General features: G+C 30.7%; 1 long non-coding RNA gene across 4 annotated transcripts; it reads right to left on the reverse strand.

Moving 5' to 3' along the window:
- Positions 1-6123: 6123 nt before the first annotated feature.
- Positions 6124-9639, reverse strand: LOC111028158. Of its 4 annotated transcripts, XR_002603881.1 has the most exons (7): positions 9471-9639; positions 8586-8815; positions 8389-8526; positions 7939-8087; positions 7609-7854; positions 7385-7445; positions 6124-7029 (listed from the first exon to the last, which is right to left on the reverse strand). It is a non-coding gene; the product is annotated as an uncharacterized LOC111028158 (long non-coding RNA). The 4 variants fall into 4 exon arrangements; XR_002603880.1 differs by having other exon boundaries at positions 6124-7445; positions 9471-9638; XR_002603882.1 differs by lacking the exon at positions 7385-7445 and having other exon boundaries at positions 9471-9637.
- Positions 9640-25874: the final 16235 nt, after the last annotated feature.

The raw sequence follows: 25874 nt of genomic DNA on the forward strand, positions 1-25874 counted from the left end.
GACAACTATTGTACTGAGCACTAGAGCAGTGCACACTTGTCTAATTTTTTTGTATTATCATAATGTCGTTATTAATATTACTATCTCAATGTTTGTTAGTGGTGCAATTCATTTATACTGCGATTGTTCCCGTCAGCATTATCGCATAATATTTTATGGGTAGGAAAGTGTATACTTTTCAGTTTTCGTATGTTATGTCGTTCGTATTATATTTTTTGACGAGTTTTTTATCCACGCGATCGAATCTTTGTGTAATGCACTGCCTCACAACAATAATATTGTCTATAGGTAGTGTACATTATATTTTGTATAGGTACCTAAAGGATTTTTTTAATTATAATTTCACATCTTGTTTAAACATTCTAATCATACACATATTATATAATATGCACTAATATGTACTATTTTACAGAAGATATTAAATATTGAAATTATTATACCACAATAATATTTTAATATATTTTATAGGCATCAAACGACATTATCTCGATACATTATTATTATTGTGCCTATATTATATCGTACTATTACAGAATATAATACCATACGTACTTTAGACTTGACGGTATAAAACCATCTTTCCGGTGTTCCTCGCAGTCGGTGTGTAGTGAGCATTGACAACTTACACGCTGCACCTTCCGAATAGTATATTATTATAATAGTGATTAGTGAGTGTATTATACCTACAAAGTATATATTATTAAAATGTTTTAAGTAAGGGTGTTCGAAGACATAACCGTGGTATAAGAGAAACTGAAAAAATAAACGTGGTGGTATATCACCGGAAGAATTATTATTACAATAATAACGACGCTGACGATGACGGTAACGGCAAATTTGAGTGTTTTACATAATCGTCACTGTGTTGTTCGTCTTTACTAATTCGGAAGCTTTCCTCGAGGATAAAGTCGATTTTTTTTATTATGTTACTACTACTACTACTATACCATTCACGCGGTTGTAGTCATATTGGTACTTTGTACGGTCGCAATGGCGGGCGTTTACGTGAGCAGAAAACGTAATAATAAATGTCACGGAGCGGAAGCGGACGATTCGTCCTGTAACCGCACGATAACCGCGGTATTGTTCACAGTTTACACATTTTTATTGCATCGATATACCTACAGTGTCTATCACGGAAATCTACCGAAATGTGATTCCGAAGTTGTCAGATCTTTGTGATTCACTTCATGATTCGTAAATAATAATGCATTAATAACATATTATACACCTACTACGGATTTGGCAATACGCCACTCGACGGTACAAACATAATACATATTACAATAATTATAGTCGAATCCAGTCAGGACAACACTTCTGTCTTCCAAGTCCTAATGGAAAATTATATAGAACCTAGTTCGATACTAGACAGCAAGTCTTAGTTCGGTGTTTTGATAATGGTATTATAGAGTTGACACGAGAATACAAAATAGATAAGTTCACACGGGTTTGCAGTAAGGATGTTTTAGTAGTTTCTAATATTACTGATTTCAGATAATATAAGAACAAATTAAAAATGGAAAACCCATCGCCGCCGTCAGATGTGGGGTTATAATTATTGCCTGATCACTCTAACCCATTCTCCCGGCAATCTATTTTATTGTTGATTGAGTTGTCATCTCAGGTATCAAAGATTTTGGTCTTCACAATAATATTGTTTTTCATTTAATTAAAGTAAATCGCGAGGACATACCTATTATGTTTTGTATTTTTTGTGCCGAGTTTTCTGTTGGCCGCCGTAGCTTAACCTTTATGCCTCTAATAGTGATGCATTTTTGACAAAAACGGTGGAGTGAGACAACAATCATATTGTTGATTATCGGTAGGTATTGTTATTATTATTATAATCACTGTCATCATTACTGTTGTAATTCTCACGTTTTTCGAGTTGAAACAAAACGCCCGGACGGCAGGCAAAACAATAGTCGCTCGCTGTCACGCCGTGAGGCGCTATCTGTCTGTCGGTCTTTATTGTTCCGACAACATCGACGATGGATCGGATTTGAAGGCTTTCTGAATTCATACAAAGTGTACTGTTATAACTTTTAACTCGTGACACAATATATAATAATATTATGTTTGAAAAAATAAATGTTCAAGAAACCCGTTGGATGACCTAATGATGAGAGTGCAACCGACTTATTTGCAATATCGACTATTATTATTTGTTGTTCGGGAAAAAAATCAGCTACCTGATAGTAATTATTAGGTATGTTCGTATTTTAATTTTCGAATAATAGGAAACAGTCGATTATTATTAATAATTATCAGCGCATATTTTGATTTAGCAGTTAATCAAATAAATTATTCATAATAAGCTAATTATACTTTAATAGTATTTATTTGGCAAATATATTATGATTACAGTCATTAGTACAATAGTACAATTCCGTACACAAGAATTTAACATGGGGGGGGGGGGGTCATGATATCAAAATTAAATACTTAGATATATTATGTTAATAGTTTCAAATGTTTATAAATACATTACATTTTATACTTTCCATGTAGTAAGGGGGTTGAACCACCCAACCCTCTCACCCTTCTTTACGATATTGCATTAGTAGATATACTTAATCAATATAGGTAGATATTGTTATTACCTAACGAGTTAATGTAACTACATTGTTCATTAATTGGACATTAATTGATGAACTACATTATTCTAGATATCAAACGTTTGCAAACTGAATATGAAACAGGCGACTGGAAAAAGCCGAGCATAATAATGATACGCTGCACGTAGCCTCACTGGTAAAACAATAGCATTGTTGTCAAGCCAAATTAAACAGTCATTAAAAAATTGGGATTTCAAAATTTTTTTTCATTTATCGTTTGTAGGGAATTCGTATAGGTATGTAGGTATGTTTTATTCTTCCAGCTTGGCATAAATCGACCCGTGGAAGCTGTAAATATGCTTGCGCATTACTTTATACAGTATTATATATTATATTATCTCGATGTTATCGACCAACTATTAACTTAAGGGCAATTTCAAAAAATCACAAGGATAAAAAACTAAAACTAGAATTTTTATTTTAGCAACAAATATACAGGTTTTTTTGTGTTGTTGAAAAATCAATAAACCAACGAAAAACCTTAGCCAAAAGGGAGGATATGACACCCTCCTCGTCAACGCCGTAAGCACGCCTCAGCCCATGAACTCTGAAAGCCTATAGTGCATGTTTGATGATCCTTAACTATAGCTTAGAATGTGTTTCAAATTTAAATTATATACAAATCTATACAACTAATTTTTATTTTGAGTTTTTATCATTCTTGTGTCTTTTTTGTGACATTTAAGGTCATCTTTTGAATTTGTGAGAAATTTTTCACTTCATTTCAACAATTGAGAGAAAAATTACCAGTTATTATATTTTTATATTGTCCACTAACCGAAAAAAGCCCAACTTTAAGTATGTTTACAAGGCTTAATTTTAAATTTAAAAATCAATAAATAATTTTATAAATTTTAATATTTGTATGGAGGGTCTTTAAGTATTTAGATTAAAAACATATCATAGCAATACTTTAGAAAGGAATATTTTTAATTTGTTGTCCATTTTTGAGTTTTTATGGCGTATATTTTTTTAGGGCATTATTATATAGGTTAATTAGTACATCAATATTTAGTTCTAATTTTTAGGTATTATTATTATTAATATTTTTAGTATCAGCGTCGTGAGTAATATTATTGTTACAATATTTGCAGTTATCCACGCCACTATTACTCGACACTAAGCAACTGTTGACCGCGAAAGGGATCTGAACTTGTCGCCGACCAGTACACAGTACACACGCACTGCAACATTGAAATTAATTTTAATATCTATTATATATAACGTCAATATTAATTAATTCCATCGTTCGATCTTGAACGCTTCTATATAATATTATGCAATACATAATAATAATTGTGCACTGTGTTTGTATTTATTTGTGTTAGCATTATATCGCATATCTACTCGTACGACTCAAATACATATTAGTCAACATTTAACGTTAGATATTTAATTTAATTTACAGGCTCAAATAGTCAAACAATTAATTCTTTCATATGTATATATGGATGCAAGTGGAGTGTAAATAATTGTTTAGTTGTAATTTATATTTGTGTTTGTGCTCTGTGAAGAATTTATTCAGAATTCAAGCGAAACAACTCTTTCTGACCAAAATATTTCGAGCCAGCATTGTTTGAGAGTATCAGAGTATGTACAGCGAGTTACTGAATTTATATAATATTTTGTTATCTATATTATTGTATTTTTGATGATGGCCCAAAAGGGAAATAGCCCATAATAATAATGTTATAAATTATTATAACAATAAATAATTGTCGAACCATCAGTAAGGCTGTTAAGGTTCTTATTGATATTTTTTTATTGCATGTGAGTTATATATTGCTCTATATTGTTATAGGTACAACAATACATGCCACGAATACCTTTTTTAATAGATCGCACAAGAGTACGCACAAATACCTGAACACCTATAATAATATGACCTAAGTGGCTATGCATATTATATTGCAAACACAAATAATTCGTTGCTCACGTATACATTATAGCACGAGTTACTCATTTACCGAATTAGCCTGACAATCTCAAGCACTTATGCTGATTGAGCTGCTTGCGAACTCCCTGAACTAAATAAATACTTCGTATAATTAGCTTGAACAATTTATTTAGCACAGTCCAGTCACACTGCACACACACACACACACACACACACACACACACACACACACACACGCGCGCGCGCGCGCGCAGATAATATTATAATATGATAATGGACGGTATACGTATTGGCATTTGGCACGCACAGACAAGTATTGTGGTTGATGACTGGACGCGTGTATTATAGATAGGTTAAGTACCGCGCACTCCCGACCTATACATTTCGATTAGATCAGAACAACTATTAATAATATTATATTGAAATGGCTACGAATTCATAAGTGAACGTGCAGAAATTAAATCAGAAATCGGGAAGTACGTGAAACCATAACACAGTCGAATCTAAATTACTCGAATCTCAAGGGGGATAAAAATAAATTTTACTTTTGTATTTTTCGAGCTATATATTTCAAATACAACTTGAAAACACTTGAAGGGGTAAGAAAAAAATTCAAGTTATCGATAAACTTCCGTCTATTTTATTATACGATTTTTCGTATGCTATAATAATAGTGTACATCATAGGTACTGTGACGTGCTTAGGACGTTAGTGATGAGAAATATATTATTATAATATTATCCCCTCAAGCGCCTTTTTTGACTGGTTTTTTACGTTGTTAGGGTTTATCCTTTATAGATATCAAGTCGGTGGTTAAATCATAAAAATGATTCAACAGATTATAAAAATGAGTTTTCTGTAAAATAGCTAGGAGAATGATAATTTCCGCCTCGATTAGACCTTTTTTTGTTATTGTAATGAATATTAAAAAATACCTAACACTTTTTTGCTGCTCCGGTTTAAAAAACCTTTTCTCCCCAAAAATAAAAATAAAAACTATGAGTACACCACTAAGTGTAATTGCACTTAAATCGATGCAAAAGTAAGCGTTGTCGGTGTTTGATATACGAAATGCGACATACGTGATCTGCAGGAGGCGAGTACTCGACATTATCACGATTTTATTCTATCATGGATTTTTTTTTCACACATAGACTCATAAATTGCAAACCGAAATTCAATGTGAAATGTTCGACTTTATCCGGTGAAATCCAAATTGATAAACTACGCGTATTATGTTAATATAATGACACTGATACATTTTGACGTTAGCGTGTAACTATGATACAAGTATACAACAACCGAGTATAATTGCAGTCTGATTCTTTTTCTTTGTAGTTTTACAAAATAAATCGGATATTATATGTATTAATGTTTGAAACGGACAAGTGTTGATTTTCTAATCTTTATATTAGTGTATACTCTGTCTCTATATCCTTGATTATTGTATTATTTAATTAATTTTTCAATGTTTATACACAGGGCCCTTAACTTAAATTATAAATTCAAGTTTTTTTTTACTATATTGATTTTTTATATTCAATTTATTTTTTAAGACTATAGATAAATTATACCATATATCTATAAATGATTATTTAATGTTGATTAGTATAAATGAAATTTTGGTATATGACTGTATTCCATGTTCTTTTTAAAAATTAAAAATATAAATATAAGTAAAGAAGTGTAGGTACAGGTTTTCCATCCACGCCGTGTTTATATTTTCATGTGAACGACGAACTGTTCGTTGACACAAAAAAAAAACCGAATTTGTTCATTTCAATGTTTGGAATTAAATTCGAAGCATTGTATTTTGAACTTCTAAATTGGGTTTATCTTCTCATGTAGTTGGTGATGTAGCTTTGTGTCGTTGCTCTTTTATGAATGTTGCCATTTATAATGGAAATACAATTATGAGAATATATATATAGGTACCTGTACGGTCTTCCCATAGAGCTGATGTTGTCGTTCGGGTGACTATCACTTTGCATACGACAACGGCCCACCCTGATTCGGTTTTCACTGGTGTACGCTTGTGACTGATCTGTATGTAAGAGTTTGCCTGCTTTAATGAAGCAAAACAAGAACCTTTCCATATTATTGAATGTTATCCGAACAAACTGTTATCTGTTCATCTTCATAGTTTATTTTCAGATTTGAAATATTTGAGTGACTGTGATTTGTCTGAAATTACATCTCACCATACCATAACTGGTGGCTGCATTAACGTGGCCGCGGTGGGTTGTAGCAAACGTAAATATATTATTTCAAACGATATGGCGGCGTTGCTCATGGTTTTAATGGGTGGTACGAAATCATTGAAATAAATGCGTGAGAATCGGTAACCCGTAGGTACGTGCTTCGACAGAACAGGCGTCGTTGTTCGAGGCCACCACATCATTGCTCTTTTCCGGATCTTGCTCCGATCTGCTTGACTCATCCGGACCACTTAAGCGGCCCGCTTGAGGTGACATCGACGCACCACAGTCGTCGTTTTAATTCGAGCATAGCCTAAAATATTAAGCTTTAATTAAGCATCAACGATGAAAATAGTATAAGCGTTTTTTTAAAAATATTAATCGTGGTCGAATTTGTCGTTTGTGTTTGCTGCGCTCAAAGACTGTGTGCAGCTTCAATAAATATTGAACTGAATAAAATTAAAATTTTATTATACGATTAAATTTGGCATCTCGGGAAGGTGAAGACTAAGTGTAATATAATTATTGTTATTTTCAACATTTCTGTTATAATGACAGTTAAGAACTGCAGCATTTATAAATGGTGTCGTTTCAGTTTTAAATACGAACAGAAATATTAAAATGATTGTTTTTAACAGAATATATGATTTAAAGTTTAATAATGTTACCATAAGTGTTGGTGTTCGGAGTGATACATAATTGATGTGGTGTATTCTGTGCACTTGTATTCTGTATAAATTTAAGTATAATATATTGATATTTAAATAATGGCAACATGTTTTAATTGTTTGATAGACCATTTTTGAAATGTGTAAAATGAATTATAAATATTGAACTTCAATGTATATTAAGTTAAGGGTGTACTCTTAAATTATAAAAATTTAAAAATTACTTGTTCATCTTGAGGTGGTTGATAACTTGAACTTGATTAAATGTATGGTAGTTGATACTACATGATTGCTTACTCATTTGATCCGATAATAATGATTGGAATGTTTCATTTGGTTTATTTTGGTTTGTGCATTGTTTCAGTCAAGGTGATTTATTCTCTGTATAGTGTACAGCCTTTTCATTACTGGGTAACTTAAATGTAGAAGTGGATGAAGGTGCTATACAGTATCCTGTAGGAACTACAATTCTAAACACAATAATTTCAAACATGTTTAATGTTATAAGTATTAAAACTCATAGTTTTCTAAGTTTTTGAGTAACTTATTCTAACAATTAGGATAGATTGAAGTCATTGTTACTGTCTGATACATTAAGCGTTGTACGTTTACGTTCGGTCATCAATTGAACCTCTTCATTTTCCGATTCTTTTTCAACTCGTATATGCCACCTTTTTTAAAATTATCCGAGTTGTTGGTAAATCTTAAATTAGAAAAAATGACAACAAAATAAAATAATTTTGAAGTAAATTTAATTTTTAAAATAAGTGTTTACATTTTTTTAAATATAACATACTGATTATTTATTATGATACCAATATACCATAAACATACTACATTATGAATACATACTTTTTTTTTTACTTTATTTGGAATATACAATCTATACACAGGAGCACAATAAGTATTAAAGTATATATGATGAGAGTAGGAATACATATCGTATTAAATATTAATTAAATAAACAAGTTACACAAGTTTAAAAAAAACAATACAATATTTACATGAAACGCTTGATGTAAGAAGCCATTCATTAATGACACACACTGATGATTACTATTTCTTTTTTTAATTGTTTGAAGGGGGGTCAAGAAGATCACGGCACCAATTACGTTTGAGACGTCTGGGCGGATGAATACATACTTAAAATAATAATAAATATAAACTTTGTAAACTATTAAATAGATTTTATTTTACATACCATGTTCTATTGCCACAAACTATTTTAATACCATACTCAAACCAAGTTCGTTCTGGATCTAGGGCACCATAAATGTCAGTAGGTACTGGTTACTCGACCAAGTGGCCATTTACAAAACCGTACCTACTATTTTTTAGATTATTTGTGTCATTTTGAACTAGTCACTTTGTTGGTACTGCGGTGTAATCATTCAAATCCACAAATACCACAATAACCCAACTAAATTTAATCTAGAATGGAAAGACATACATTTATTTTTTACTATACTTGTAATGTGTACTTTTTATATTTGTAAAAACTTAATTTTTCAATAAATACGAGTAAATGAACAAGAACAATTTTTTTAGGACTTAGGTAGCTATTTTTCTTAGTATTGTAATTTTTAAACAGTGTTATGAATTAATTGGATATATTATATTTACATAGGATCAATGCTATTGACGATCCTCGACGAACGCGAGTTCATTAAAAGAGCTACACGTATCTGTACTCCGGCGGCGCGCTGAGTAAAATATTCAAATCGTAATCATAATAATAATATGAGTCACCGAGTGTAAGACTCTGATAGAGTGACTCACGGGCTACCGCCGCCATACTCATACTTTACAGTTTACGTATACACTGACGTGCATATAGTAATATCAAGTATATCTTCTCGTCGCCCGTCGATCGATCGCGGACTTCGGAAAGTCATCGGGAAAACGCGTTATCCGTTTTCCGCGCGTGCCGCTCAGTAATAATATTATTATATCACTATTATTATGCCGAGTTCACACTACGTACAAAATAACGGCGACTGTGTTTTTCACTATTTAAAGCCGACACGTCACGTCGCTCCCTACGCGTGTCTTATACACTACGTTCACGTGTTTATATATAACATACCCATGATGTATACCACGTTAGGTTGATGGGTCACCGGTCTGCTGGTCACCGCCGCCGCCGCCGCCGCCGCCACCACCACCACTAACCACCATCGCCACCTATTCTCTTCTCTCCTATACACCACGGATAATTTTATACGCACATACATAATAATATGTGCCGCTCGTTTCGTACTGAAAGCCGGGCGCGTGCTGTATTATAATATAATATATTACCACAGTAAACGTGGAGGGAAGGGGGGAGGGGAATCTGAGCTGACGCGTTTCGAGTCGGTGAAACTTCGTCGTCGTCGTCGATCATCGGCTATTTATAAACAGGCACACGCGCATAATGTATCGGGGGGAACGGATTTAACACATGTGCTGCAGTCGCTGCCGTCGCACGTCGCCGCGTCTGACGAGACGTGAATCGTATACCCTATTTAATATTATATTATATAATATTATGTGTTGGTACTTTGGTAGGTGCTGCGAACTATTTAAAAAGCTTCATTCACGCCGACCGACCGAGTATACGCATCTCCGCGAGTTGGCACGGCATCCGACGGTCCGTGCGGCGGCTTTACCGGCTACTTCCGTATGTAATAAATTTAACGCCGTCACGCCCAAACGAGCCGAGACGGCTGGTCTCCAGATCTCGTATGGTCTGCTAGTCTGCAGCATAAAGTGTCCATATTTATATATCTATATATTATATTTTGTGCGTTTATATATTTAGTGCTCGAATCGGAAAAAACGTAGTAAAGGAGAGAGCTCAATCCAATGATTTGAAAACTGCGTTAAAAGAACAACATTTCTTTAATGACGTCTTGCTTAAATGTCGAATAAGTACAACACTTCAGTTGCATTTATATGAATTCCAAATATATGTATAAGATTCCTTGAGCACCCCCTCCTCGCCACACTACAACACACACGCTCACACACACAATTCGAGCCCTGTTTATATTTTATAAATTGTGTTATTGTCATGGTTCATATACATGATGATACCAAATATACCATGTATACCACTAAACCAGATATACCAGATGACGCTTCATGGTAAATTTTATTTTATATATAAAAGCTGGCTTATAAGCGATGATCTAGTGCTTATGTTGTCAAGAGAGGAAGATGCTACGGGTATAACCTTTTAAAGGTGTTTTTTTTTAGTTACATAATTCTTAATATAACATATGTTTTGCAAGCAAATTTTAAAAAATAAGGTGATATACCTATATTATAATATATGATGTTATAAAAACTAAAATAGATGTGGATAAATACAATTGAAACGGTATGTGATTTCACTATTACTCTCTTTGCGATAAATTGATTTAATTGTATAATAGTAAAGGTTGGCAGCTTGGCAACAAAACATTTTCACCCAATGGCACTGAATATATAACACTTAATTTATTTTCATATCGCAGTCACTTTTTAGGATAATAATATTATGTTATTTCAGTCGTTTTTGTCGGATGACGTAACTTTTAATATTATACGGTTTTTAAATCTCCGCGAAGTTCACGATTAATTATTACGTCTGTGAAATCGTCACACATTTTGCAGTAAGTACAAAATATAGAAGGTCACAATTAAAACACTCGACACACGAAGTGTTTGCTCAATGATTTTCAAAATGTTTTTGGAGTTTTGAAACGGTTTTGGAGCACACACGCACATAGTAATTTATATAAGTGCATACTTCACACACGAAAAGGATTCGTTTTAGGATTCGAGTGGCACACGGCCAATTAGTATTGCGACGCACTCACCGCGTATTCTCAACGTATAAAAAAACAAAAGCGGCGTATAAGATGTAAAGACTTGCACAAAAACCACGTTGAGACGATTTGTCATGACATTTTTGTAGTGCGATCATATTGTGATCCATAATAGTATATTATTATATCATAACACGCGACATTGTCGGACGATAATCGACTCTGAATTTGATATGTATACTGAAAATACCTGTATAATATTATTTGTATTTGTGCAATGTGCATTATGCATTTCGTGCAATCGTGCATTATCTAACCACGTGTTCTGTGCAAAACGTTTTTTTTTTCCACCAGATTTACAATAAGTAAAAACTACGCAGTACGCACGAGTGTGGTGTCATTATACTGAACATATTTTCGACAGGACTGTAATAAAATATCGATTTTGTCAAAACTGGTTTTGAGATCAAAATATCCTTAAAAGGATGTTTTTACATAAGATCATGAAATAAAATTAAAATATGTATAGATTGTATATCAGTGTGATGCTAAGTATTCGAATACTTTTATTTAAAATGTATACTTTTTGTGAGTTATGAAATACATTAAAAATACCTTTTCTTCATGTTTTTATTTCAGAATTTTAAATACTTTTTTTCGATTTACCGATTTATTTCAATGACTAATATTTTCGTATTTTACTATTCCCAATTTTGATTTCAAACACATATTTCTTAATGGTTCTAAGAATGTATAATACGATTTCATCACATAGGAAAATTTCAGTTGATAAAATAGCTAAAGTGTAAAAGTTTAAATATTTTTTAATACACTTTTTGAACAATTTAATGCTTTTGACATAGTCAACAATCGTCCCTCTACCTCAAGGCTTTGTTCCAGAAATATAATATGTTCTCAGATTTGTTTATGAAAAATAACGTTTGGTACACCTACAAAAATGTAGCTTATTTAAATTTTTAGTTTTACATTCATTGAGTGTTTGAAAAATATTTTTCTTAAATAATAAAAACATGAAAACTTCTAAAGATTGAATTCTGAAAAAATAAAGCTTTTAAAAATCGATTACAACCAATATTATTATTACAGTGACATGATTTTAGAACATTTTCAAACCATAACTTACCCAACCTGATATCAAACACACACTAAATATTTATCGCAGAGTGTTAATTAGCATACATGTTTTAATGTTCAGTTTAAAAATATTTCATTCAGGTACCTTTAATATTGTATGGGTAAATAGCAATATGTTTATATCAAATTTCTATAGCTATTTCGATAATATATATACGCGTTGTTCGAATGATGATTTTATGAGTTGTAATTCATTGAGGTATATAATATTGGTAAAAGTATTATATCGAGACATTTATTTCAAATTCCGATGTATACTTCGATTATATAAAACAGCTGTTTGAATGACGATTTTATGAATTATAACTTGAGTTATTACAAGGTGTATGTTTATAAGTCACACTGGATATATATGATAAATCTTTATTATATTAGATAACTTTTAATTTTTGTAGCTTTATTATTTTGATTTACTTTAGTATTTACTGTTTATATTGCCATATAAGTACAGTCATTGTGGTAATATGAAACAGAAGTAACTGTCAGATTTAATCAACTATAAAATAGTTATATTGTAATACATTTCATTCTTTTCCTTTTTTTAAATGTAGATTTCACGTAGAAATAATTAATAGTTATATATTTAAAAAAAAATTCCAGAACAAAAATTAATACATATTATAGTTAGTTTATACTGTTTATAGTGAATTACATTTCTCAGCAATTTCTGCTGTTGCACTCTTTGGTCTGTACAGTACATACCTTGTGATAAGCGAAATGATAAACGAACGTAATTCGTAATCGTGATATAATAATAATAATAATAATAATAATAATAATAATATTATATTATTCTCTCGGCCAGGAGGGCAAAGAATAAGGCGGCGCGAGGCGGCAGCCACAGGGCACGGACATGCGCTCGTCGGTAACAAGGGCAAGGTCATCGTCCTCGACGATTCGCGGCCGATCAATAAATGGCCGTCACACCACTCGCCGCCGATGTAGACGGTCGGACACTCTTCCTCATCAGCCCTCACCACCAACGCACCCACAAATCGTTTCCTCTTTCGCGTAAACACGTCATGCGTACAATAGTAAATCGTTTACATTTCGTACTGGTACCTGTATACATATATGATATATAGTATAATTTACTATATACACATATATAAAAGTAGGAATTGTATAAATCATGACGAACATCCGTTCACGCGCGTATAAGCGTATTTATTATAGTTTGTTTTTTACGCCCTGGACCGAGGCCGGTTTCGATTTTTAGTAAACATAATATGAAAAACCAAATAATTTTCGGTCTCGTGTGACGAATCATTTTCGTCCGGTTTGCGCCCACATGGCCCATAATATGATTATGCGTGTGTTGTGTACTTGTTGTTTTCATCGCAGCACGTAATGTTATGTAATAGCTATATATATTATACATTATAAACTATTTAATTTCCATAGATATTTTATTTTAGATTTATTTTTCAAGTATATTACATAATGTGAAAATAAAGTTTAAAAAAATTATTGTTTCGTTAGAGCGAAGTTATAATACCACACGGAGTGGGAGGTTAACCTTTGAAGAAAATAACTACCTCTATATATATTATTATTTTATACTTAAAACCAGTAAAATTCGAAAAAAGTATCATACAATTTTTATTGTAGTTATTATAAAATCGGGCACTTGGGATTTCGAAAATTTTCCGGAACGAATTTTCGAATAATATTACTTCTATATTATGCATTCTGTAGACCAACACAATGCAGTGTTAATCAATGTATCTTTTACCTACTTCCCGGTTAGACATAAATTTCATATTTTCTTTGACGTCTTGACGATAATCATATAATAATTATCAGTTACTTTTATTAACCATCTTTTGAATATTACGCACATAAGTTACTTCTTATTTATGCACTATAATAATAACATTAAAATATACCTAATTTCGTCAATGTCATATAGTGAAGATTGTGGATATTATTATGGCTAAATTAAAAAAATATATTGAACAGTGTTTTTTGATCGTTCTTGATACTTACATAGTTTCATAACATGTATAGCTGCATAAGAAAATTATACAGAGTTTAACAGAAACTAGAAAGACCTGAAGAATAAAAAAAAAATGATCCTGGTTAACAAAAATTATGAACATTATATGAATGATAAATAATTTTAGAAATATACTTATGTCAAGAAATCCCCAAAAAGAATATTTAAAAAAAATATATTAATTTCCAAACGAATTTACTCTAAAAATATATTGATTTCTTAAAAAATTGAGAAAAATATAAATATGCATACAAATATTTTTACCATTAAATGTTGTTTAGGACTTAGATTTTAAGTATTAAAAAAAAATGTTGGTACATTAATTTGAATTTAGAACGAAAATTATTCTGAAAATTTTGACGTATAAGAATCAATATTCGCACTAGTAGTTTTTGAGTTATTTAACTATGTGTTCCAATAAGATGAAAGGTCCATGGCAGTGGGTTTATAAGATCCCATATCTAGGCTATAGTAATTTGACAATTTTAGTCATTAATATTAATCCATCGGTTTTCATAATTTATAAAAATGTCTTAATATAATAATACTAGATCCAATTTTTATGTACATTTTATACTTTTGTCAATCCATTATTAAGGATTATTACGCTCAGTAAAAAGATTTCAATAATTAAGAAACTACTCTTTCGAAATTTTGAATTAGGTGTATGGTGTATCAGAATGTTCAATAAAATAATCCACTAAAAAATTCACAATAAAAAGAGGGGGTTCTCGTTTGAAAAACAAAAGTTTGTAAGCATTATAAAAAAATTCAAGAATTTGAAAATATGAAAATATGGATTTTTAGAATATTTATAAATTCAAAAATCAAAATCATTTGAATAATTTCAAACGGTGGTGAGCATGCTTAATGAATCGACCTGTATATACAATAGTGAATAGTAGATTCGAAGACCAGAGAGTAAAATATATGTATAGTATATCACTATTATTACCATTTACCACTAAGTACTAGGTACTTACTACATACAAATCAATTTTACCTCTTTATAATATTATTATTATTGCTCATAAATAATATATCGAAGTACCTTAGAACGGTGTGAATGGGTTTGTGGTATATTCATAATAGATTAAAATTCATCAAAATGCTTTTCAAATATAATTATACATTATACCTATTAAGTAAATAATAATACAACTTATAAGTAATGACTAATGGTGAAAAGTTTCTAGTCTCTGCAGATATACTTATTTAATATTTTAAATAACAACAAAATCACTGAAATTATAATTTCTGTTTGAATACTTAATTTAGTCGAAATCCAACTTTGAAACGATTAGAATAAAAATGAACATAATGTAGGTACTTTTATATTTTTAAATTTCTGTAAGAACAACTTATAATTTATAAAGTGTCTTGTGCTACATTTTCAACCTTTTTGATTGTGTCAATTTTTTTTATCGATATGTATTTATAGAAAATAAGCAAAACTGTTTGAACATTTCGAATTTCTATAAATAGTTGGAAAATGGACTAAATAATATATTGAATGTTATATCTTATATCATATCTAGGCAATGCTAATTTAAATATGGTACTTAATTTCGAATTACAAAAAAAAATTGGTTTTTGTTGATAACTTATATTGCGTAATTAATAATGTTTTTCTTTCTTTTTTCTAGTCTATTCTGATTTTTATAAAAAGAACTAGGTATTCTCTATTATTAATCAGAGAACAAATCGTAATTTACTGCCAAAAATCACACTCTTAGTAAGAATTTTATATTTTTCCTTCTATAATAATTGATCACAAAAAAAAAAACAAATACATCATTGTAATTCATCGGCTCATCAAACCCAAGCTCTGAATCCAAAAGAAGTTGCCAATTCAAGAATGGTATGGAAAAATCTACGTATTCCAAAATATAGTCTTTAAGAAAATTAAAAAATTCAAATAATATAGGTATTGCATAAAAATACTAGTAGCGTGTGCACTGCACATTATATACCTAATAAGGTATATAATAAATAATGATGTATACATTTTACGTATACATTATATGTTCACTTATATAGTACATATATGTACTGGGGTTTAGGGGTGGATTGCAGATAAATATTGTTTTAGATTCTTATTTCAGCGAGTTTACCCCATTATTTTCAAAATAAAATGTTTTTCTCATTTCGATCAAAATATTAATCCCATCACACTCATTTTAAACTTATTTAAATCCACGAATATGTTATACTATGTAAATATATTATTAATATACTACACTGAGAAAAAAAATCAGAGATATAAATAATATAATTGTCACCGTATAAATTTATTTTCATATTGAACACATAACATTTTTATTGCTTAGGTAGGTGTCTAAATATGCTATATAATGGGTCTTCGCCAATACTGCATATGCTATATGATGTCAATATACATTATATTATAATATATATTATATTCATTGTAACATTGACGATGATACCACTTATACCTATGTTATAAAATCAATGATTGTAATAATATGTCAAATCATATCGCGCAGAATCTAAGCACGGCTGTAAAGTTTGTTGTAATATTTTACAAGCATTCTGCATTCGCAATGACAATAATATATACTTTCTGTTTACCCACTATTATTAGTACTTAGGTTACGGTGTTGTACAATGATATACGTCAGAAGGTTGACGTTTAGATTTGGGTTTTCGATAAATATATTATATTGGATAGAGTGAATAAGGGAATACAAATCAGAGTCTAGTGCCAGTAGTGCCCATAATATACACGTACGATACCTATATATTATATGCATTATACAAGTGTGTTATACTAGTGCGTTCGTCAATATTACGAGTACAATTATATACATGCGCATCATACAATGAGTGTAAAAATTGAGATATCGTATAAAATATATGAACATATATCTTATATTATATCTACTGAATGTTTATTTTAAGAAGACGATTCGACCAGAATTTTCAACTAAAATATTTAGGAGCCTAGCTTATGATAATTTATAAACGTACTAGCTATCCCCCTAATCCTATAAAACTTCTGAAAACATATAAACAATCTTCATTTAGTTAACCTAAAGGCTAAAAGTTCGATTTTTTTTAAATTGAACTTGTTTAAAGTTCAAAAAAACGTAATCGACAATTGAAAAATTATTTCATACCCCTTTCCTAGTGAAAACTAAATTACCGATGCCATAAAATGTCCAAATTCGTTTTGAAACCCGTTCAGAAATCCTTCAGCTAAACAAAATATCTAAAACAATAAAATATATATAGAAATGGCCAGCAACAGGGGTTGTCAACACCTAAGTTCAAAAAAGATGAATTTTTTTCTCATCAACTTTGAGATTTGAGATTTTCTTATATGAAGTCAAATTTAAATCTTAAAGGTCAAAATTAGCCCCTTTTACTCTAAAATATAAGTAACATGAACAGGGATTGGAAAATATTGTCCATGCCTACAATAGTTAAAACCAAAACTTTAAGAATTTTTTTTGCTAAAGTATAGCTTAGTGATAATTTAAACTAGGTATCTAGATAAGTTTTCAAATCCACTCGGAATTTTTTCCACCACAAAATTCAAAAACATGTACGTAGAATTTGTATTGAATTAATGTTCATCGACAAGATGTGTCACCGAGACCTAATTGAAAAAAGTGAACAATTTCAAAATTTTTGTACATCAATATTATCAACGCATATATCTACGATACCAGTTTATAAGTTTATGAGGAACCTTATGTATTCAGTTTTCAAATTTAAATTATGAATATAAGTAATTTTAAAAATGTTTGACTATAAAATAATTTACACATTTTCAAGATTTTCAAGAAAGACAAAATTCTAAATTTAAACACGCATAAAACGAATGTATATCGATATTTATTACAAAAAATTAAAAGAATAAAAAATGTAAAATGTAAATATTTTATACCTTAAAAAGCTTTAAAATATTATCATGTATAGACAATGATAGTTTAAACATTTTGTAAATATATTAAGTATCCACGGTTTATCATTTTTGAGTAACCTACACTTTAAAAGCAAAATATATTTTATCACAAAATGTAATTAAATTTAAATTTAAATTCCAGTTTTCCTTAATTGTTTTTTTCCGATAATTTTGAGAAATCATGAGAATTTCCTATTTTGACCTTTCAAAAGTCCCAACTAGATACAATATTTTCTTTCAGAAACCATCCTCAATTTTGTAGATCGTTGCATTTTTTCTTCTATTTATTGTGTATACATAAATCTTTTTTTAAAAAAACTACTTATTGGAAAATCATCACATTTATTATTCCACTCAGAATGTTAATAATTATTAGTACATTTTTTTATGTTAGTATACGTGTATATTTTTCGTAGTTTATTTCTCCAACAAATACAAAATAAATATTTTCAAAAACGTCATTAATTTTAGTAATTGTAATTATTACTTAACGAGATATGTTTATTATAAAAGAAAAACACTCTTGCTTATTTAGTGTGTAATATATAGAACTTATAAATACTTATGATACGAACGCAAATGCATTTAAAAAAATTCAACCTAATATAGTGTGATTATCGTCGTTTACATTGAACAACGTGTATTAATATATTATTATTATCGTTTTATAAAGCTCAAGCTGTATTTAAATAAAATAATTACAATTTTATGGTAATATAATAAATATATTGACAATCTGTTACATAAGTATTAGTCATGTCGTGTATGTAATTGAGTTAGCGTGTTATGACTTATGGTCGATTGTTTTGTAAAATATGAGGAGCGTGCTAAAAATAACATAATATTATACATTACTCATACACATTGTATTAGGTATATAGATCGTTGTTTTTTGGGAAAATATTTTGTATAAGCACGACTGCGGTGGTACCTGTTAACAACGACAGCGGCCTTTTCTCGCCACCATTGCGCATTGGCATGAAAGCCCAAATTCTTGTCCTTGACCTTTGAAATGGTAGATTTTGGCAAAAATATCGATCTCATCAACCGGTGACCGCGAAAACTAAACAAGCGAAAAACACTATTATGTAGAGCCGTATACAATATTGTATTCACGCAGCATAATACCTATATTTATTTTTAGCAATCAAAAGTTTTTCGTTCTCTCGTTAAAAAAAATTTAATCATGATGTTGGTCCTAAAAAGAGGGCTGAACGGAGATCGTATAATATAACATCATGTAGAATTATATAAATAATATAGGTACAATGCACAATCACACAGATTGTATGAAAAATAATCATCCTTACATTACTATTGTAATGCAATTGCATACTTATATACTATTGTATAAAAGTACCTAATTTATGTACAACATACTATGTGGTGATGAGGAAACGTAAACACGTTAAAGACGAAAGTCACATCGAAGACGTAGTTATATTATAATAATTTAGTAAGTAACAGCCCATTTGAGAATTATCGAATCCGGGTATTTTTTAAGACTGTTGTTCTCAATTGGTGGCCAAGTAGATCTTTATGAACCTATGTCACAATTTTTTTTTTTGGATTTTAATACCTTTGGTCTTAATGATTTAAGTATGTGTTGTCATTAATTTTTATTTAAGTTAGGGTTTTAGTGAAAAATAATTGAGAACCACGCCGCTGTATTAAAGTTTGAAAATTAGGACAATATTTATAGTTAAGTGGCATGGCGACAATACAATATGGGCTGATTGGAAAAATAAAATAATTTCAACGATAAACATGACTTGGTGCGGTCTCTCATAGGATTTTTTAATTTTTATTTTTATACTTGAAAGAGGAAAACTTAATTCAGGTCATATCGGACTCCGATTTTCGAATTAACATAATACATTCCAAAATACTCAAAAATGTGTAACACTTAGACGTTTATTACAACTTCTTAGAACAGTACTTTTAAATTCAGAATAAAACATCAAATAAAAACAAATACCGAAATCTGAATATTTCTAGAGCCGTGAGAGTTTTTCTTTGAAGCAAGTTTCTATAAAAACACGTCAGCTTTAAATTTACAGACACTCTAAAGATGTAAAGTACGAGTTGGCCAGGTGTAGCCGTATAGATATCCACTATGTACCTACATATTTTCCTCGTCGTCTTGGCTATTCCGCCTTGTAAACCCACGACGTGAAAACACGGATTATATTGGCCGAGTATTATAATTGGTATATATTCATCAGTTGAAAACAGAAATACACCATCGATGGCCATTATTGTCATACTTTCTGATAGAAGTGGCAAGCGCATGACACTTTTATTATGACCAGGATCATACTATTTTCTTTTTTGAACGTTTTTGGAATCGTCCCTCAGAGAGTGTTTTATTTTCACTTGCTAATACGTATAGGAAACCAAACAGCCACAAGACAACCTGATTTTTGAGAGACTTTGTAAGTACCTACAGGCTTTTTATTCGAAAAATGAATATGAAAATAATATTTTTAAAACATAATAACCTATAAGTATATATAACATCTATATGTGCGAGCATTACAATTGTCTAGTGTTCACATTCGTTGCGTAATTTATTATTCATTATTAATTGTCCGAATGTAAATAACGGTCGGGAACTTCAGTTAGAGATAAGTATAATTATTGACAGTTTTTAATAAGCGATTTTGGCATAATATACCGGACGCCTACTTTATACAATATATATATACAATATGGGACGTTTGTACGTTTTTAAATCCGATATCATAGCTCGAGGTACACATAATACATTTTACGGTAACCGTATATCGTCGATTTAGCGGGTATATAAATAATGTAAACCTAACCATATTATAGACTATAATATGTATAATATGTAAGTGTACATTCAACATTGTGACCTGCACGGTACGTATGTTACACATATTTTATACACCTTCGTCGACGTAGTATAGTTCCGTTTTATGTGTATATACTATATAGCACACGTTGTCGCTCTCGATGACCTAATTTTTAAGGATTTTTTAAATAATAAAAAAATTATACATCGTAATATAATATAAAATACTCGTTCAAATCACCTTCCCGTCGACTCCGTCGGTCGTAAATCGTAATACGTAGGTGCGTGGTGTGTCATTCGTGGAGAGAACACAATAAATATGGTGTTATTATCGTACACGATACCCATTACACGAGTACCTACACAACACACGTGATGAGTGGCTAAATATATTATTGTCATTAATACCATATTATTAGTACATTGCAGCTAACACAATATTTTTAAGGTATCTTATCAAAAACAACTAATATTGGAAGGGGGGGGGGTCGAGTGCGCATATTATTTACACTGCTGCATTAATATAAACAAATAAAAAATATCCATATTATACGTAGATATTTCGCCATATCGGTGTGTACAGCATACCCACAAGTCACAACTCACCCCTATTTTAATATTTTATAGGTAATATTGTGTATTGTCAAGTTGTCTTTGCTATCCTGTATCGCGTAGTCAGTCACGTAACTGGTAACTACTATAAGTAGTATATAACTACAGTACACTACACATAATTATATAATATACATTATTATAATACTAATATGTACACAGACTGTACAGTACTACAGTGTACACTGAATAAAGTCTGTAGTGTATTGTGTATACCTACGCCAATTATGGATTCAATGATACCAAAATTGATTGAAAAATCGAAAATACTTTTGCCTTCAGTATTGGGCACGGATACAAAATTAACTCATTGACATTTGATGATCTTAGTAGGTACCTTTAGATTAAAATACTGTCATATTTCACAAGTGCGTTAGTTTAATGAAAAAATAAGTGAAACTAGGATTTTTGTTTCTATACTTTTATTTATAATTTTTAAATTTTAATAAAATAAAAACAATTTGAAACTATCCAAGAAAGTAACAATTACAATATGCAGTAATGTTATTAACAAATGGTAACACTATTGCTGCAAAAAAACAACGTAAAACGGTTGACAAATTTAGATCAACAAACCATTGCGAACCACGTTAATTTAGTGAAACTAATGACAATGCGTATAGTAAGCTTTCTTGTATTACCAAGATATTGTATGATCTTATAGAAACATGGCCAAGTCGAAATGAACCGCCGAATGATTGTTCCGCCACAAATCAACCATCTAGTACAGCTGCAGTTGCAAACCCTCACAATGGAATGATATAGTGTGTGTTTCAAAGTCGTCGTGTAACAATAAATCGGTTACAACCGTATGTGAGAAATAGTCACAAAAAAAGAGTAATTCCTGTAGCGAATACGGCCGCAATGCCTGTTAAAAGTCTTCCTAAATCATCAAATAATTGTTTGGCCACGATTTAACCTAGTAACTAGATGCCTAGTTATATTTATATAACTCTTCTCTTTGGAGTATGCTGCTCAAAAGTCATCATGTACAACAAGCTACCGGTTAAAAACTATTTTCACAATCCGTCACAAGAACTCATATTTCCTATGAATATCACCTGTGATATGCCTGTTAAATGTCTACCAGAAACTATTGAGTTCAACAACCACACAAATACACAATTGAAGACACGACGTCCAGTGGATATATATTTCTATAGTAAGCAAAATCAAATTACCTCAATAGACTGCAATAAGATATATTGTGAGATGAAATCAATCGATTTATACACAGGGATGGGGAATAAATTCTCAAATCACTCTAAATCTAAACTACCCGTAGGTACGTACCTGTTAAAACAACGTTACTAAATCGCAAATACTTCGAATAAACAAAAACTGATAATATATTATGTTATAATCAAATAAAAGACAAACAAAATATAAAAATTTAGTTAGTTAACCAGTTATAAAAACAAAAATATGAGTGAACTGTAAATTTAATTAGATTATAATATTATTATTGGAAAAAAATAAAAAAAATATTTATTTCCAATATAATGTAGCTAAAACCTAAATTTACTCTTTGTTTATATTTTTTTTTTTAGAATTGTTTAACTTATTATGTTTACTATTCGGTTTGACTTTAATGTCATAACATCCATTTCCCGGTTTTTGCTTGTTCGACGGTTTTGGTTTAGTGACGCTTTTAATCGTTTTAACAGGTACGGGCTTGGCGGGCTCTTCAGTACTGATGTTTTTATTTGTTTCGTCGTCTTTAATAACATTACAACTATTAGCAAGAGTAAAGCAGTCCTCTTTTTGATTTGTATCCTTCACCTCTGCGCATAAATCGATCGATTGCAACACACTACATGATATTTCGTTGTTGCACTCTGCTATTGGTGTAATTATTACATTTTGTTTACTTGGAATATCCACTGGACATTGAGTTATAGATTGTGTTGAATTGTGTTGAACTTTAGTTTCGGATAGACATTTAACAGGCTTCTCACTGCAGCAGATATCCACCGGAATGACTGATTTTTGTGATGGTTCCTCGCAATCGTTTTTAACCGGTTCTATATTATGCGTCAACTTCGAACAGCTCACTTCACAGGAATCAACTGTAGAATACATAATATAACCAATGGTTATACCATTTTGAATCACGGCCAAGCAATTATTCGGTGATTTAGTTTCTGTAAGACTTTTAACAGGCATTGCAAGGGAATTCATTGCTGCAGAAATGACGCTTATTTGGGACTGTATATCGCGTGTGTTTCTAACCGGTTCTTTGCTATACGACGACTTTGAAGCACATCTTATTCCACTGTGAGGGTTTGCAATTTCGGGTTTATTAGCTGATTGATTTTTGGCCGAACAATCATTTGGTGCACACTCATTCCGATTTGGGCATGCGTCTATAAGACGATCCAACCTCTTGATAATACAAGAAAGTTTACCATGTATTGTATCATCAGTTCCACTTGGTTTACGTCGCTCGCAATGGTTTGATGAACTAACTTTGTCAACAGTTTTACATTGTTTTTTGCTGGAGTTGGGTTTATTGTTTTTACTGGCATTTGTTACTTTTTCGGATTCACAACAAAATTGATACTGCATCGATTCTAGACTTTCCGTTGATTTTTCACTGCAACATTCAATCTTGCAGCATTCACATTCTTCTTGGATTTTGTGACATATTATATTAGTGTTCGTATCTGATTGCTTTTCAGTTACAGATTTTGATGTCAACATGTCATTCTTACGATGACGAATTAACATTGCATTTTTGAAGAATTCGAATATACCAATTGTATATTTTATAAGTGAATATACAAATAAAAAAAAATATACATTGTAATTCATCTCTTTGCCGATAATTTGTGTTAACTGTGTAATTTCTTCTAAATTTTGTGAAGGTTTAAAATTATCACTACTCACTAATTAAAAAATAATTTAAATTACGGTTGTATATATTATATTAACTTTGTATAATTTGTTGAGTTATATTTCCATGACAATGGTTACATAGAAACCACTTTGTTGATCTCGGTGTTTAAGTGGATTGTATAGGTTTTTTTGTATGTTATATATTAATCTGTAATCATGCGCTGGTTTTAAAATTATCCACAATTATATTTTATATTTAAGTTACCACTTTAATATAATACTTTGCTACTAATCAACTGCTCGATACCTATTTAACGGGTGTTGATACGGAACAGAAACTTGACGCTTTATCTTTAATCAGTGAACCAATCATTTTATGAAGAATAATAAGTTTTGAAATCTAGTTTCGTTGTGTCCCCCTTGAAAATTACCCCATAGGCGACCAGTGTCCATTCAGGCCCATGCAGATATATTTTGGGGCATTTTTCAGGGCAGAATCATGAAAGGGGCCTCTTTTTATTTAAATTTTAGTTTAGGATATTAAATCTAGGTACATACTTTTCACAAAGATGTGTTGATACTAGCTCTTATAGTCTATACTCTATAAATTAAAGTTTCTACACTTACCTAAGGTGGCTTATTTATTTTTTTTGCATGCACAAATGGGACCCCAAGGGACAGTTTTGACCTAGAGAGTCCCGGCCTCTGAAAGGGCCTGATGATTCCATGTACTAGTTTAAAATATTGGGAGTCAATTTTAAGTAGATAGAGATTATAATACATTATAGTGAACATTTTTAATAGATTAACTTTTTAAAGGCCTAAACTAGAATTTATTACAGTAAATTATCTACCTAGGTAATAAAATCTATCAAATATCCAGGCATACTTATTAGCAAAAGTACTATGTCTAATTCTTTTTTTTATACCTACACCAAACTTTATTTTGGCAAATCCAAAACATAAACTGTATGTTCTACTATGTAGGGTTGAATAATTTATCTTCGTGGCATTCAACAGTAGATTAAGATTTCCAAAATGTTGATATTTTTGGTTTTAAAAAAACTTATAAACCGGCATCGGTTTAAAATCTTAAATCTAGTGTTTTTGCACATCCAAAATATACAGTGTTAAAATATATCGATTAGAACCGAATTTTTATTTTTTATTTTCCATCTTAACTCATCCCTCTTCATACAATAATAAACTTATAACTTTTATTATGATGCCTTGAAAAATCGTGATTAACCATAACATAATACTTTTGTTGGTAAAATATAGTTTTGTTTTTCCCAATCACGTATACACTGTTGCTTCAAGTGATGATAACGATTGTGATGATA

The sequence above is a fragment of the Myzus persicae genome, unplaced genomic scaffold (assembly GCF_001856785.1).
Source record: "Myzus persicae strain clone G006 unplaced genomic scaffold, MPER_G0061.0, whole genome shotgun sequence".
NCBI lineage: Eukaryota > Metazoa > Arthropoda > Insecta > Hemiptera > Aphididae > Myzus > Myzus persicae.